Raw genomic sequence first — 14,758 nt, 5'->3', positions numbered from 1 at the left:
GCTAACCACTTAGCCAGGTAGCTAACCACTTAGCCAGGTAGCTAACCACTTAGCCAGGTAGCTAACCACTTAGCCAGGTAGTTAATTAGCTACTAAATTAACTAACCAGAGCATTTAATACATTTTAGACGTTTAACTTTATTTTAAAACTTAAAAATAATATCACCCTTTTGGAGGATAAAAAATAACCTCATATTTACAGCTTGTTTACTTTCTACACAGTTTGTCTTCATTTGTTTACAGTAGTTACACAGCAAGAATAAAGTAATTAGATATGTTGATATACAGCACCAGTCAAAAGTTTGGACACCTACTCATTCAAGGGTTTTAATTTTATTTTTTACTATTTGTTATATTGTACAATAATAGTTAAGACAAACGATGAAATAACACATGGAATCATGTAGTAAGCAAAGTGTTAAACAAATTAAAATATATTTGTGATTCTTCAAAGTAGCCACCCTTTGCCTTGACAGCTTTACACACTCTTGGCATTCTCTCAACCAGTTTTATGGGGTAGTCACCTGGAATGCATTTCAATTAACAGCTATGACTTAAGTTAATTCGTGTAATTTCTTTCCTTGATGCATTTGAGCCAATCAGTTGTGTTGTGACAAGGTAGGGGTGATATACAGAAGATGCCAAATAGGGCTAAAAGACCAAGTCCATATTATGACGAACAGTTCAAATAAGCAAAGAGAAACAACAGTCCATTACTTTAAGACATGAAGGTCAGTCTATACGGAACTTTGAAAGTTTCTTCAAGTGCAGTCGCAAACACCATCAAGCACTATGATGAAACTGGCTCTCATGAGGACCGCCACAGGAAAAGGAAGTCCCAGAGCTACCTCTGCTGCAGAGGATAAGTTCATTAGAGTTAACTACACCTCAGATTGCAGCCCAAATAAATGCTTCAGAGTTCAAGTAACAGACACATCTCAAGCTCAACTGTTCATAGGAGACTGTGTGAATCAGGCCTTCATGGTTGAATTGCTCTAAAGAAACCTCAACGAAAGGAAACCAATAAGAAGAGACTTGCTTGGGGCCAAACCAATAAGAAGAGACTTGCTTGGGCCAAAAGAACACGACCGGTGAAAATCTGTCCATTGATCGGAGTCCAAAGTTGACTTTTTGTGTTTGTTGTTCCAACCGCCATGTCTCTGAGACACAGAGCATTTGAACCGTGAAGCATGGAGGAGGCGGCGTGATGGTGCGAGGCTGCTTTGCTGGTGACAGTCCGTGATTTATTTAGAATTCAAGGCACACGTAAGCAGCATGGCTACCACAGCGAAACGCCATCCCATCTGGTTTGGGCTTAGTGGGACAATCATTTGTTTTTCAGCAGGACAATGACCCAACACACGTCCAGGCTGTGTAAGAGCTATTTGACCAAGATGGAGAGTGATGGAGTGCTGCATCAGATGACTTGGCCTCCACAATCCCCCGACCTCAACCCAATTGAGATGGTTTGGGGTGAGTTGGACAGCAGAGTGAAGGAAAAGCAGCCAACAACTGCTCAGCATATTTGGGAACTCCTTCAAGACTGTTGCAAAAGCATTCCAGGTGAAGCTGGTTGAGAGAATGCCAGGAGCGTGCAAAGCTGTCATCAAGGCAAAGGGTGGCGACTTTGAAGAATCTAAATATAAAATGGATTTATTTAACACTTTTTTTTTGACACTATGATTCCATGTTATTTCATAGTTTTGTCGTCTTCACTATTATTCTTAATGTAGAAAATAGTAAAAATAAAGAAAAACCCTTGAATGAGTAGGTCAAATAGTCCTTTGCCTAGTGGTTAGAGCGTTGGACTTGTAACCGAAATGTTGCAAGATCGAATCCCTGAGCAATGTTCAAGTACTATCATAGAACGTGGGCTTTTAGACCCACACCTCGTATAACTAATAAGAGAGAGAAGTTACATCTCTGGCAAAGATTTAGTTGTGAATTCCATCCTGTAATTAGATCACCTGGCGCGTTCTGCACTACAGTGAGACTCAACGCTTCGGCCTCAACATCACATGACTGGGGACTATCGGTAAGCGTCATAATGGAACCATTGTGACCGGTAAAACGAACGCCATCTTTATCTCCTAACATATTGTAGAAGTTGACTGCAAGTATTTACTTAAAGTAATATTATACTAATTATTATACTTTATCTAATATTCAAATGTATTAATTTCAAGTAGTTTTAACGCTATTTGAGAAATAATTCCCGTGGCTATATCCAAATACCCCAGTATACCACCCAAGCCTACTTTTAAACCACGTCATTGTGACAATTTATAGCTTTTTAAACGAGCTGCGACAAGCTTATCACCTTTGTCATATCGGCAGGGACCGAGCCTTCCGTTAAAATCTACTGCGAAGGGCAGGACTGGAGTCCTTTGTTTAAAAAGAAATGTAAGCTACGTGCTTGCCCATAATCATCATGCAAATAATATTGCCCTGTAGATGTGCTACCAAAGTGATTGAGGCTGTAAACATTTTATATGAAGCCTTTATTGAGAAGTGTTTTTAATGCTAAAGGTGTATTGTTGACGTTGTAGTTATGACGATCTCTCCGTCTCCCACACACACGGCATCGGGTCGGTAGGGTAGTCTAGTGGGTTAGAGCGTTGGACTTGCATCCTATGCATCCTATTCATAATGGCTTCAGGTCAAAAGAAGCCTCCAAGAAAATGAAATGGGGTTTTAGATTTCAGATTTGAACTGTGATGTACCAAACTAACAATGTAACAGTGGGTCAATAAAACGACATGGTCTTTAAAAAATAAAGTATTTGGCGTTAGTGTGATGAATGTTAAGCGTCGGTCGCGGCCGCGTGTAATATGAATGGTTTGGACGGTGTCCTTGCTTGATCTACGTCGGTCGCGGCCCGGTGTGAATTTGGATAGTTCGGATTCCGTCCTTGTTGTAATTAGAGCTTTCACTAGTGTTGCACGGTATACTGAAACTTCGGTATGTTTTTTTTTTTTTTTAAATACTAGAAAATGAAAAACGGGTTCTGTACTAGAATTTGTTACTTTCAGTATTTCTATCAAATGTGTCTGACTTCTAATGATTGAGAGGATCTGTCTATCAGTGCAGCCGATGTCTCCTTTATAGCGAGAGTCCCTTCACTGTTCCACTTCCTCATTGTTATCTCTAGTCTATCCTGAGGAACCACTGGGAGCCTGGACTGCTTCATGTTATCTCCTCTCTCATACTGACCCTAGTCTGTCCTGAGGAACCACTGGGAGTCTGTCCTGAGGAACCACTGGGAGTCTGTCCTGAGGAACCACTGGGAGTCTGTCCTGAGGAACCACTGGGAGTCTGTCCTGAGGAACCACTGGGAGTCTGTCCTGAGGAACCACTGGGAGTCTGTCCTGAGGAACCACTGGGAGTCTGTCCTGAGGAACCACTGGGAGTCTGTCCTGAGGAACCACTGGGAGTCTGTCCTGAGGAACCACTGGGAGTCTGTCCTGAGGAACCACTGGGAGTCTGTCCTGAGGAACCACTGGGAGTCTGTCCTGAGGAACCACTGGGAGTCTGTCCTGAGGAACCACTGGGAGTCTGTCCTGAGGAACCACTGGGAGTCTGTCCTGAGGAACCACTGGGAGTCTGTCCTGAGGAACCACTGGGAGTCTGTCCTGAGGAACCACTGGGAGTCTGTCCTGAGGAACCACTGGGAGTCTGTCCTGAGGAACCACTGGGAGTCTGTCCTGAGGAACCACTGGGAGTCTGTCCTGAGGAACCACTGGGAGTCTGTCCTGAGGAACCACTGGGAGTCTGTCCTGAGGAACCACTGGGAGTCTGTCCTGAGGAACCACTGGGAGTCTGTCCTGTTAGGAACCACTGGGAGTCTGTCCTGAGGAACCACTGGGAGTCTGTCCTGAGGAACCACTGGGAGTCTGTCCTGAGGAACCACTGGGAGTCTGTCCTGAGGAACCACTGGGAGTCTGTCCTGAGGAACCACTGGGAGTCTGTCCTGAGGAACCACTGGGAGTCTGTCCTGAGGAACCACTGGGAGTCTGTCCTGAGGAACCACTGGGAGTCTGTCCTGAGGAACCACTGGGAGTCTGGGCTGTCCTGAGGAACCACTGGGAGTCTGTCCTGAGGAACCACTGGGAGTCTGTCCTGAGGAACCACTGGGAGTCTGTCCTGAGGAACCACTGGGAGTCTGTCCTGAGGAACCACTGGGAGTCTGTCCTGAGGAACCACTGGGAGTCTGTCCTGAGGAACCACTGGGAGTCTGTCCTGAGGAACCACTGGGAGTCTGTCCTGAGGAACCACTGGGAGTCTGTCCTGAGGAACCACTGGGAGTCTGTCCTGAGGAACCACTGGGAGTCTGTCCTGAGGAACCACTGGGAGTCTGTCCTGAGGAACCACTGGGAGTCTGTCCTGAGGAACCACTGGGAGTCTGTCCTGAGGAACCACTGGGAGTCTGTCCTGAGGAACCACTGGGAGTCTGTCCTGAGGAACCACTGGGAGTCTGTCCTGAGGAACCACTGGGAGTCTGTCCTGAGGAACCACTGGGAGTCTGTCCTGAGGAACCACTGGGAGTCTGTCCTGAGGAACCACTGGGAGTCTGTCCTGTACCATGTTATCTCCTCTCTCATACTGACTCTAGTCTGTCCTGAGGAACCACTGAGTCTGGGCTGAGGAACCACTGGGAGTCTGTCCTGAGGAACCACTGGGAGTCTGTCCTGAGGAACCACTGGGAGTCTGTCCTGAGGAACCACTGGGAGTCTGTCCTGAGGAACCACTGGGAGTCTGTCCTGAGGAACCACTGGGAGTCTGTCCTGAGGAACCACTGGGTCTGGGCTGAGGAACCACTGAGTCTGGGCTGAGGAACCACTGGGAGTCTGGGCTGAGGAACCACTGGGAGTCTGGGCTGAGGAACCACTGGGAGTCTGGGCTGAGGAACCACTGGGAGTCTGGGCTGAGGAACCACTGGGAGTCTGGGCTGAGGAACCACTGGGAGTCTGGGCTGAGGAACCACTGAGTCTGGGCTGAGGAACCACTGGGAGTCTGTCCTGAGGAACCACTGGGAGTCTGTCCTGAGGAACCACTGGGAGTCTGTCCTGAGGAACCACTGGGAGTCTGTCCTGAGGAACCACTGGGTCTGTCCTGAGGAACCACTGGGAGTCTGTCCTGAGGAACCACTGGGAGTCTGTCCTGAGGAACCACTGAGTCTGTCCTGAGGAACCACTGAGTCTGGGCTGAGGAACCACTGAGTCTGGGCTGAGGAACCACTGAGTCTGGGCTGAGGAACCACTGGGAGTCTGTCCTGAGGAACCACTGGGAGTCTGTCCTGAGGAACCACTGGGAGTCTGGGCTGAGGAACCACTGGGTCTGGGCTGAGGAACCACTGGGTCTGGGCTGAGGAACCACTGGGTCTGGGCTGAGGAACCACTGGGTCTGGGCTGAGGAACCACTGGGTCTGGGCTGCACCGCCACTTATCCTGCACAGAAGTTAACACACTTGAATTATTCAACAAGGCCGTGTAGAAATGTTGAAACAGTTTTATGTTCTGTCCTGAAACAATGTCTAAAACACTTTCCAATGCAGGAAGGTATCGATAGCTTTGTAGGCTAACATTCCTTGCTAGCTTACAGCTGAAACCAACATCAATTCACTACCGTACCTTGTCTGTTTATAATATGCAAACCATAATTCAAAATATTGCTGATTTTACAAAGCTGATAGTCACTAAAAAGTCCCTCACGTCTCCCAGTCAAGATCATCATTACTGAAGGCTGTGACTCTGCATGAATGAGGTCATGGGTATCACTTTCATAAAATATATATTGCTTCTTAAATGCAAATGTTGATCAGTACAATAAAATAAGTCCTAAATGGAAGGGGAAACTGTAGTCTCGTGAAATCAGCCAAAACAAGCTCAATAACTCCATGCCATCACACTCCTGTTGAATGTCTATTCTCCTGTTGAATATCTATTCCTCTCTATTGTGACTAGACCTGGGTAAATCAAGATGTATCCAAGGAGATTTACTTTTAAAATAAATGACATTTTTATGTATTTTATTTAGTTACTAAAGTCGAATTGCTTGATTTAATGCACACATTACAATGTTTAATTTGAATGATATTGTATTTTATTATTATTATTATTATTATATATATTATATTATATTATACTCCACTCTGGATCGAGTGACATTCTGTGACTTTGGCAGATGTTGTCATGGTATCTGCTATCGGGATACTGAACCTGGGATCGTGGTAACACTGCTGTCGGGATACTGAACCTGGGATCGTGGTAACACTGCTGTCGGGATACTGAACCTGGGATCGTGGTAACACTGCTGTCGGGATACTGAACCTGGGATCGTGGTAACACTGCTATCGGGATACTGAACCTGGGATCGTGGTAACACTGCTGTCGGGATACTGAACCTGGGATCGTGGTAACACTGCTGTCGGGATACTGAACCTGGGATCGTCCTGTTAGTGTTCACTGCTGTCGGGATACTGAACCTGGGATCGTTCCTGACACTGCTATCGGGATACTGAACCTGGGATCGTGGTAACACTGCTGTCGGGATACTGAACCTGGGATCGTGGTGACACTGCTATCGGGATACTGAACCTGGGATCGTGGTAACACTGCTGTCGGGATACTGAACCTGGGATCGTGGTGACACTGCTGTCGGGATACTGAACCTGGGATCGTGGTCACACTGTTCACTGCTGTCGGGATACTGAACCTGGGATCGTGGTGACACTGCTGTCGGGATACTGAACCTGGGATCGTGGTGACACTGCTGTCGGGATACTGAACCTGGGATCGTGGTAACACTGCTGTCGGGATACTGAACCTGGGATCGTGGTAACACTGCTGTCGGGATACTGAACCTAGGATCGTGGTAACGTTAGTGTTCACTGCTATCGGGATACTGAACCTGGGATCGTGGTGACACTGCTGTCGGGATACTGAACCTGGGATCGTGGTGACACTGCTGTCGGGATACTGAACCTGGGATCGTGGTAACACTGCTGTCGGGATACTGAACCTGGGATCGTGGTAACACTGCTGTCGGGATACTGAACCTGGGATCGTGGTGACACTGCTGTCGGGATACTGAACCTGGGATCGTGGTAACACTGCTGTCGGGATACTGAACCTGGGATCGTGGTAACACTGCTGTCGGGATACTGAACCTGGGATCGTGGTGACACTGCTATCGGGATACTGAACCTAGGATCGTGGTGACACTGCTGTCGGGATACTGAACCTGGGATCGTGGTAACACTGCTGTCGGGATACTGAACCTGGGATCGTGGTGACACTGCTGTCGGGATACTGAACCTGGGATCGTGGTGACACTGCTGTCGGGATACTGAACCTGGGATCGTGGTGACACTGCTGTCGGGATACTGAACCTGGGATCGTGGTGACACTGCTGTCGGGATACTGAACCTGGGATCGTGGTAACACTGCTGTCGGGATACTGAACCTGGGATCGTGGTAACACTGCTGTCGGGATACTGAACCTAGGATCGTGGTAACGTTAGTGTTCACTGCTATCGGGATACTGAACCTGGGATCGTGGTGACACTGCTATCGGGATACTGAACCTGGGATCGTGGTGACACTGCTGTCGGGATACTGAACCTGGGATCGTGGTAACGTTAGTGTTCACTGCTATCGGGATACTGAAGCTGGGATCGTGGTGACACTGCTGTCGGGATACTGAACCTGGGATCGTGGTGACACTGCTATCGGGATACTGAACCTGGGATCGTGGTGACACTAGGTGTTCACTGCTATCGGGATACTGAACCTGGGATCGTGGTAACGTTAGTGTTCACTGCTATCGGGATACTGAACCTGGGATCGTGGTGACACTAGTGTTCACTGCTACGGTCTTCTAAAGTGGGGTTCTAGAGAGCGGGTATATCTCGTGTGTGTGTGTGTGGCTCAGTTGGTAGACCATGGCACTTGGCAATACCAGGGCTGTGGGTTCAGTACTCAATACCAGGGCTGTGGGTTCAGTTTCTGCAATGTCACCAGTACTGGGGAGTTAATGTAAGCATCAATTATTATATATTTTTCTTTTGTATGTTTACTCCATGTGTAACTCTGTGTTGAACTGCTTTGCAGTATCTTGGCCAGGCAGGTCGTGGTTGCAAATGAGAACTTGTTCTCAACTGGCCTACCTGGTTAAATAAAAATAGTGAGGTGATTTGAATAAATGGATCTGCTAAATGGCATGTGTCTGAGTGTACAGTGGTCTGGTCTTTCTCTGCTAAATGGCATGTATCTGAGTGTACAGTGGTCTGGTCTTTCTCTGCTAAATGGCATGTATCTGAGTGTACAGTGGTCTGGTCTTTCTCTGCTAAATGGCATGTATCTGAGTGTACAGTGGTCTGGTACTTTCTCTGGGATATCTGAGTGTACAGTGGTCTGGTCTTTCTCTGCTAAATGGCATGTATCTGAGTGTACAGTGGTCTGGTCTTTCTCTGCTAAATGGCATGTATCTGAGTGTACAGTGGTCTGGTCTTTCTCTGGTTCCTGTAGAAACTTGGAGGTAAACCCAGGATGGATATGGTGAGTTAACGGCCCCACCCTGCTGGGCTTGCTTGGCTCTATGCCCCCCCCACCCACCCTACTGGGCTTTAGCGCGCCTTGGCACGGCACAGTCTGCTGGCTGGCTTGGCTTGGCACGGCGCAGTCTGCTGGCTGGCTTGGCTTGGCACGGCACAGTCTGCTGGCTGGCTTGGCTTGGCACGGCGCAGTCTGCTTGGCTTGGCACGGCGCAGTCTGCTGGCTTGGCACGGCGCAGTCTGCTGGCTTGGCTTGGCACGGCGCAGTCTGCTGGCTTGGCTTGGCACGGCGCAGTCTGCTGGCTTGGCTTGGCACGGCGCAGTCTGCTGGCTTGGCTTGGCACGGCGCAGTCTGCTGGCTTGGCTTGGCACGGCGCAGTCTGCTGGCTTGGTGGAATGTTGGACAATGTAATATACGATGACATCCTGATAATCAATCTGCAGTGTTCTCTCTCGCTCGTCTTTCACTTCTCTCTCTCTCGTCTCCTTTGCTCTCTTCACGACAACAGGAGCAAATCATTGAATGATATCAGGCGGTTCCCGTCGCCTACGCAAGTGGTGCGCCAGGTTTCTGAGGGTGGCATGGAGCTGAGCCCCGGCGCCGTGAGCCAAGACCAGCTGCAGATGGTCAGAGCCCGGGTCCACGAGAGTGAGGCCAAGTGGCACAACGTGAGTCCACACACACTTGCATCCATTACCTGTCCCATCCTGACCAGTAGAACTAGTCACCTGTCCCATCCTGACCGGTAGAACTAGTCACCTGTCCCATCCTGACCGGTAGAACTAGTCACCTGTCCCATCCTGACCGGTAGAACTAGTCACCTGTCCCGCCTGACCGGTAGAACTAGTCACCTGTCCCGCCCTGACCGGTAGAACTAGTCACCTGTCCCGCCCTGACCGGTAGAACTGTCACCTGTCCCGCCCCTGACCGGTGAACTAGTCACCTGTCCCGCCCTGACCGGTAGAACTGTCACCTGTCCCGCCCTGACCGGTAGAACTAGTCACCTGTCCCGCCCTCTGACCGGTAGAACTAGTCACCTGTCCCGCCCTGACCGGGTAGAACTAGCCACCTGTCCCGCCCTGACCGGTAGAACTAGTCACCTGTCCCGCCCTGACCGGTAGAACTAGTCACCTGTCCCGCCCTGACCGGTAGAACTAGTCACCTGTCCCGCCCCTGACCGGTAGAACTAGTCACCTGTCCCGCCCCTGACCGGTAGAACTAGTCACCTGTCCCGCCCTGACCGGTAGAACTAGTCACCTGTCCCGCCCTGACCGGTAGAACTAGTCACCTGTCCCGCCCTGACCGGTAGAACTAGTCACCTGTCCCGCCCTGACCGGTAGAACTAGTCACCTGTCCCGCCCTGACCGGTAGAACTAGTCACCTGTCCCGCCCTGACCGGAGTAGAACTAGTCACCTGTCCCGCCCTGACCGGTAGAACTAGTCACCTGTCCCGCCCTGACCGGTAGAACTAGTCACCTGTCCCGCCCTGACCGGTAGAACTAGTCACCTGTCCCGCCCTGACCGGTAGAACTAGTCACCTGTCCCGCCCTGACCGGTAGAACTAGTCACCTGTCCCGCCCTGACCGGTAGAACTAGTCACCTGTCCCGCCCTGACTAGTAGAACTAGTCACCCTGACCTCTTAAGTGTTTAAAAACCACACCCCCTGGAGGTCTTCACTGGGTTAATTGGTGTTTAAAAACCACACCCCCTGGAGGTCTTCACTGGGTTAATTGGTGTTTAAAAACCACACCCCCTGGAGGTCTTCACCGGGTTAATTGGTGTTTAAAAACCACACCCCCTGGAGGTCTTCACTGGGTTAATTGGTGTTTATAAACCACACCCCCTGGAGGTCTTCACTGGGTTAATTGGTGTTTAAAAACCACACCCCCTGGAGGTCTTCACTGGGTTAATTGGTCTTTAAAAACCACACCCCCTGGAGGTCTTCACTGGGTTAATTGGTGTTTAAAAACCACACCCCCTGGAGGTCTTCACTGGGTTAATTGGTGTTTAAAACCACACCCCTGGAGGTCTTCACTGGGTTAATTGGTGTTTAAAAACCACACCCCCTGGAGGTCTTCACTGGGTTAATTGGTGTTTATAAACCACACCCCCTGGAGGTCTTCACTGGGTTAATTGGTGTTTAAAAACCACACCCCCTGGAGGTCTTCACTGGGTTAATTGGTGTTTAAAAACCACACCCCCTGGAGGTCTTCACTGGGTTAATTGGTGTTTAAAAACCACACCCCCTGGAGGTCTTCACCGGGTTAATTGGTGTTTAAAAACCACACCCCCTGGAGGTCTTCACTGGGTTAATTGGTGTTTATAAACCACACCCCCTGGAGGTCTTCACTGGGTTAATTGGTGTTTAAAAACCACACCCCCTGGAGGTCTTCACTGGGTTAATTGGTCTTTAAAAACCACACCCCCTGGAGGTCTTCACCGGGTTAATTGTTGCCGCTACAAATGAATTCAACAGCAGTTCTTGTCTCTGTCGTGATTCATCTTGTTTTTAAGTGTTTCCCCTACCTCCTGTCAGGACCTGACCGAGTGGAAGCTCCGGCGGCACAGGTCTACCTGTGACCTGCGGAGGAAGATGCAGGAGAGGGATAACATCGTCCTGATGGCCAACGCAGGGGTCGGTACAGTCGGGACGTTCAAGAGTCTGCAAGAGGACCGGTAAGGGGACGGACATGGAAGACAGACTTAAAGAGGGATAACATCGTCCTGATGGCCAACACTTCCCACACTGCCCCTACTCGGATGGTATCGCGCCGTCCCAACCTTCGCTCTCTCTCCCCCGCTACTCTCTCCTCTTCCATCCTATCATCTCTTCCCTCTGCTCAAACCTTCTCCAACCTATCTCCTGATTCTGCCTCCTCAACCCTCTCCTCCCTTTCTGCATCCTTTGACTCTCTATGTCCCCTATCCTCCAGGCCGGCTCGGTCCTCCCCTCCCGCTCCGTGGCTCGACGACTCATTGCGAGCTCACAGAACAGGGCTCCGGGCAGCCGAGCGGAAATGGAGGAAAACTCGCCTCCCTGCGGACCTGGCATCCTTTCACTCCCTCCTCTCTACATTTTCCTCTTCTGTCTCTGCTGCTAAAGCCACTTTCTACCACTCTAAATTCCAAGCATCAGCCTCTAACCCTAGGAAGCTCTTTGCCACCTTCTCCTCACTCCTGAATTCCCCCTCCCTCTCTGCAGATGACTTCACAACCATTTTGAAAAGAAGGTCGACGACATCCGATCCTCGTTTGCTAAGTCAAACGACACCGCTGGTTCTGCTCACACTGCCCTACCCTGTGCTCTGACCTCTTTCTCCCCTCTCTCTCCAGATGAAATCTCGCGTCTTGTGACGGCCGGCCGCCCAACAACCTGCCCGCTTGACCCTATCCCGTCTCTTCTCCAGACCATTTCCGGAGACCTTCTCCCTTGCCTCACCTCGCTCATCAACTCATCCCTGACCGCTGGCTACGTCCCTTCCGTCTTCAAGAGAGCGAGAGTTGCACCCCTTCTGAAAAAACCTACACTCGATCCCTCCGATGTCAACAACTACAGACCAGTATCCCTTCTTTCTTTTCTCTCCAAAACTCTTGAACGTGCCGTCCTTGGCCAGCTCTCCCGCTATCTCTCTCAGAATGACCTTCTTGATCCAAATCAGTCAGGTTTCAAGACTAGTCATTCAACTGAGACTGCTCTTCTCTGTATCACGGAGGCGCTCCGCACTGCTAAAGCTAACTCTCTCTCCTCTGCTCTCATCCTTCTAGACCTATCGGCTGCCTTCGATACTGTGAACCATCAGATCCTCCTCTCCACCCTCTCCGAGTTGGGCATCTCCGGCGCGGCCCGGCCCACGCTTGGATTGCGTCCTACCTGACAGGTCGCTCCTACCAGGTGGCGTGGCGAGAATCTGTCTCCTCACCACGCGCTCTCACCACTGGCGTCCCCCAGGGCTCTGTTCTAGGCCCTCTCCTATTCTCGCTATACACCAAGTCACTTGGCTCTGTCATAACCTCACATGGTCTCTCCTATCATTGCTATGCAGACGACACACAATGAATCTTCTCCTTTCCCCCTTCTGACGACCAGGTGGCGAATCGCATCTCTGCATGTCTGGCAGACATATCAGTGTGGATGACGGATCACCACCTCAAGCTGAACCTCGGCAAGACGGAGCTGCTCTTCCTCCCGGGGAAGGACTGCCCGTTCCATGATCTCGCCATCACGGTTGACAACTCCATTGTGTCCTCCTCCCAGAGCGCTAAGAACCTTGGCGTGATCCTGGACAACACCCTGTTGTTCTCAAATAACATCAAGGCGGTGGCCCGTTCCTGTAGGTTCATGCTCTACAACATCCGCAGAGTACGACCCTGCCTCACACAGGAAGCGGCGCAGGTCCTAATCCAGGCACTTGTCATCTCCCGTCTGGATTACTGCAACTCGCTGTTGGCTGGGCTCCCTGCCTGTGCCATTAAACCCCTACAACTCATCCAGAACGCCGCAGCCCGTCTGGTGTTCAACCTTCCCAAGTTCTCTCACGTCACCCCGCTCCTCCGCTCTCTCCACTGGCTTCCAGTTGAAGCTCGCATCCGCTACAAGACCATGGTGCTTGCCTACGGAGCTGTGAGGGGAACGGCACCTCAGTACCTCCAGGCTCTGATCAGGCCCTACACCCAAACAAGGGCACTGCGTTCATCCACCTCTGGCCTGCTCGCCTCCCTACCACTGAGGAAGTACAGTTCCCGCTCAGCCCAGTCAAAACTGTTCGCTGCTCTGGCCCCCCAATGGTGGAACAAACTCCCTCACGACGCCAGGACAGCGGAGTCAATCACCACCTTCCGGAGACACCTGAAACCCCACCTCTTTAAGGAATACCTAGGATAGGATAAAGTAATCCTTCTCACCCCCCCCCCTAAAAGATTTAGATGCACTATTGTAAAGTGGCAGTTCCACTGGATGTCATAAGGTGAACGCACCAATTTGTAAGTCGCTCTGGATAAGAGCGTCTGCTAAATGACTTAAATGTAAATGTTAAATCACTTTATAGTTGTGTGGGTGTGTGTGTGTGTGGGTGTATGTGGATGTGTATGTGGATGTGTATGTGGATGTGTGTGTGGATGTAGGTGTGTGTGGGTGTGTGGATGTGGATGTGGGTGGATGTGTGGATGTGGATGTGTGGATGTGGGTGTGTGTGGATGTGTGTGTGGATGTGTGTGTGGGTGTGTGTGTGGATGCCCACCCATTCTGCTGTGACATGATCATCACTATTCATATGTTTCCTCTCTTCATCTGGTATCACAGGGAAGAGGATGAGGAGTCCCTATGCAGCAATGGCCACAAGGTCTCTCCGTCCAGCTCGTTCAAGGAGGGTTCCAGCTCAGAGCCCCCACCTCGGTCAAGGAGGGTTCCCTGGTGCTACGACCCCACACCAGAGCTCCGCTGGCCCTCAGCTCCTCCGTGGAGTCACCCTATAGCCCCGTAGCGTCGGAACCCTTCACCGCCCCCAGCGTAACCCTCCAGGGACCCGGAGCCGTGCCCCAATCAGAGCCCCTCGTCCTAGGGGGGAGGAGTCACACACCGGTAGAGCCAGACGGAGCTGGAGGATTGGTCACTTTCCCCAACTCTGCCTCTCCCATCTCCTCCCAGACCCAGACCATCTCTAGCCCAGCTCTCTTCATCTCCACTGGACGAGACCACAACGTCTCCTTGCTCTCAAACGGGATCCCGACGACCCTCCCTGGATCTAGCTCCAGTCTTACTATTGGTACCAGTTCTTCTCTAACTACCTCTGACCCGGTGAACGGTACCGGCTCTAACCTAACCAGCGGAACCGGCTCTAACCTAACCAGCGGTACCGGCTCTAACCTAACCAGCGGTACCGGCTCTAACCTAACCAGCGGAACCGGCCCCTGTGCCTCCATGGACATCCCAGACCACGCCCTCCTCTCTACTGTAGAGTCCCTGACCTCGGTGGGAGCCCCGGGTCATGTCTCAGCTCCCCAGCAGCAGGAGCTTCCCCTCTACAGGTACAGCTCCAGGGCTCCGGGAGGAAGAGGAAGGGGAGGGGCATCTGCCTCTCTCCCCAGGGGATACCGCCGGTCTGAGGGCTCTTCGTCCTGCCTCTCTGCCGGCTTCACCCCCCGACCGTTTGGAGCCAAGTCCTCCAGAGTGTCCTCGCTACCCAGGCTCTACAATGTGAGGAAT

General features: G+C 51.0%; 1 pseudogene; it reads left to right on the top strand.

The window, feature by feature from the left end:
* The window catches only part of LOC135568458 (LIM domain only protein 7-like), a 69,565-nt pseudogene that overhangs the window by 17,081 nt on the left and 37,726 nt on the right, over positions 1-14,758 (top strand).

This window comes from Oncorhynchus nerka, unplaced genomic scaffold (assembly GCF_034236695.1).
Source record: "Oncorhynchus nerka isolate Pitt River unplaced genomic scaffold, Oner_Uvic_2.0 unplaced_scaffold_1575, whole genome shotgun sequence".
Classification (NCBI taxonomy): Eukaryota; Metazoa; Chordata; class Actinopteri; order Salmoniformes; family Salmonidae; genus Oncorhynchus; species Oncorhynchus nerka.
Note: the sequence above shows the minus strand (reverse complement) of the source record. Positions and strands in the feature narration are given on the sequence as shown.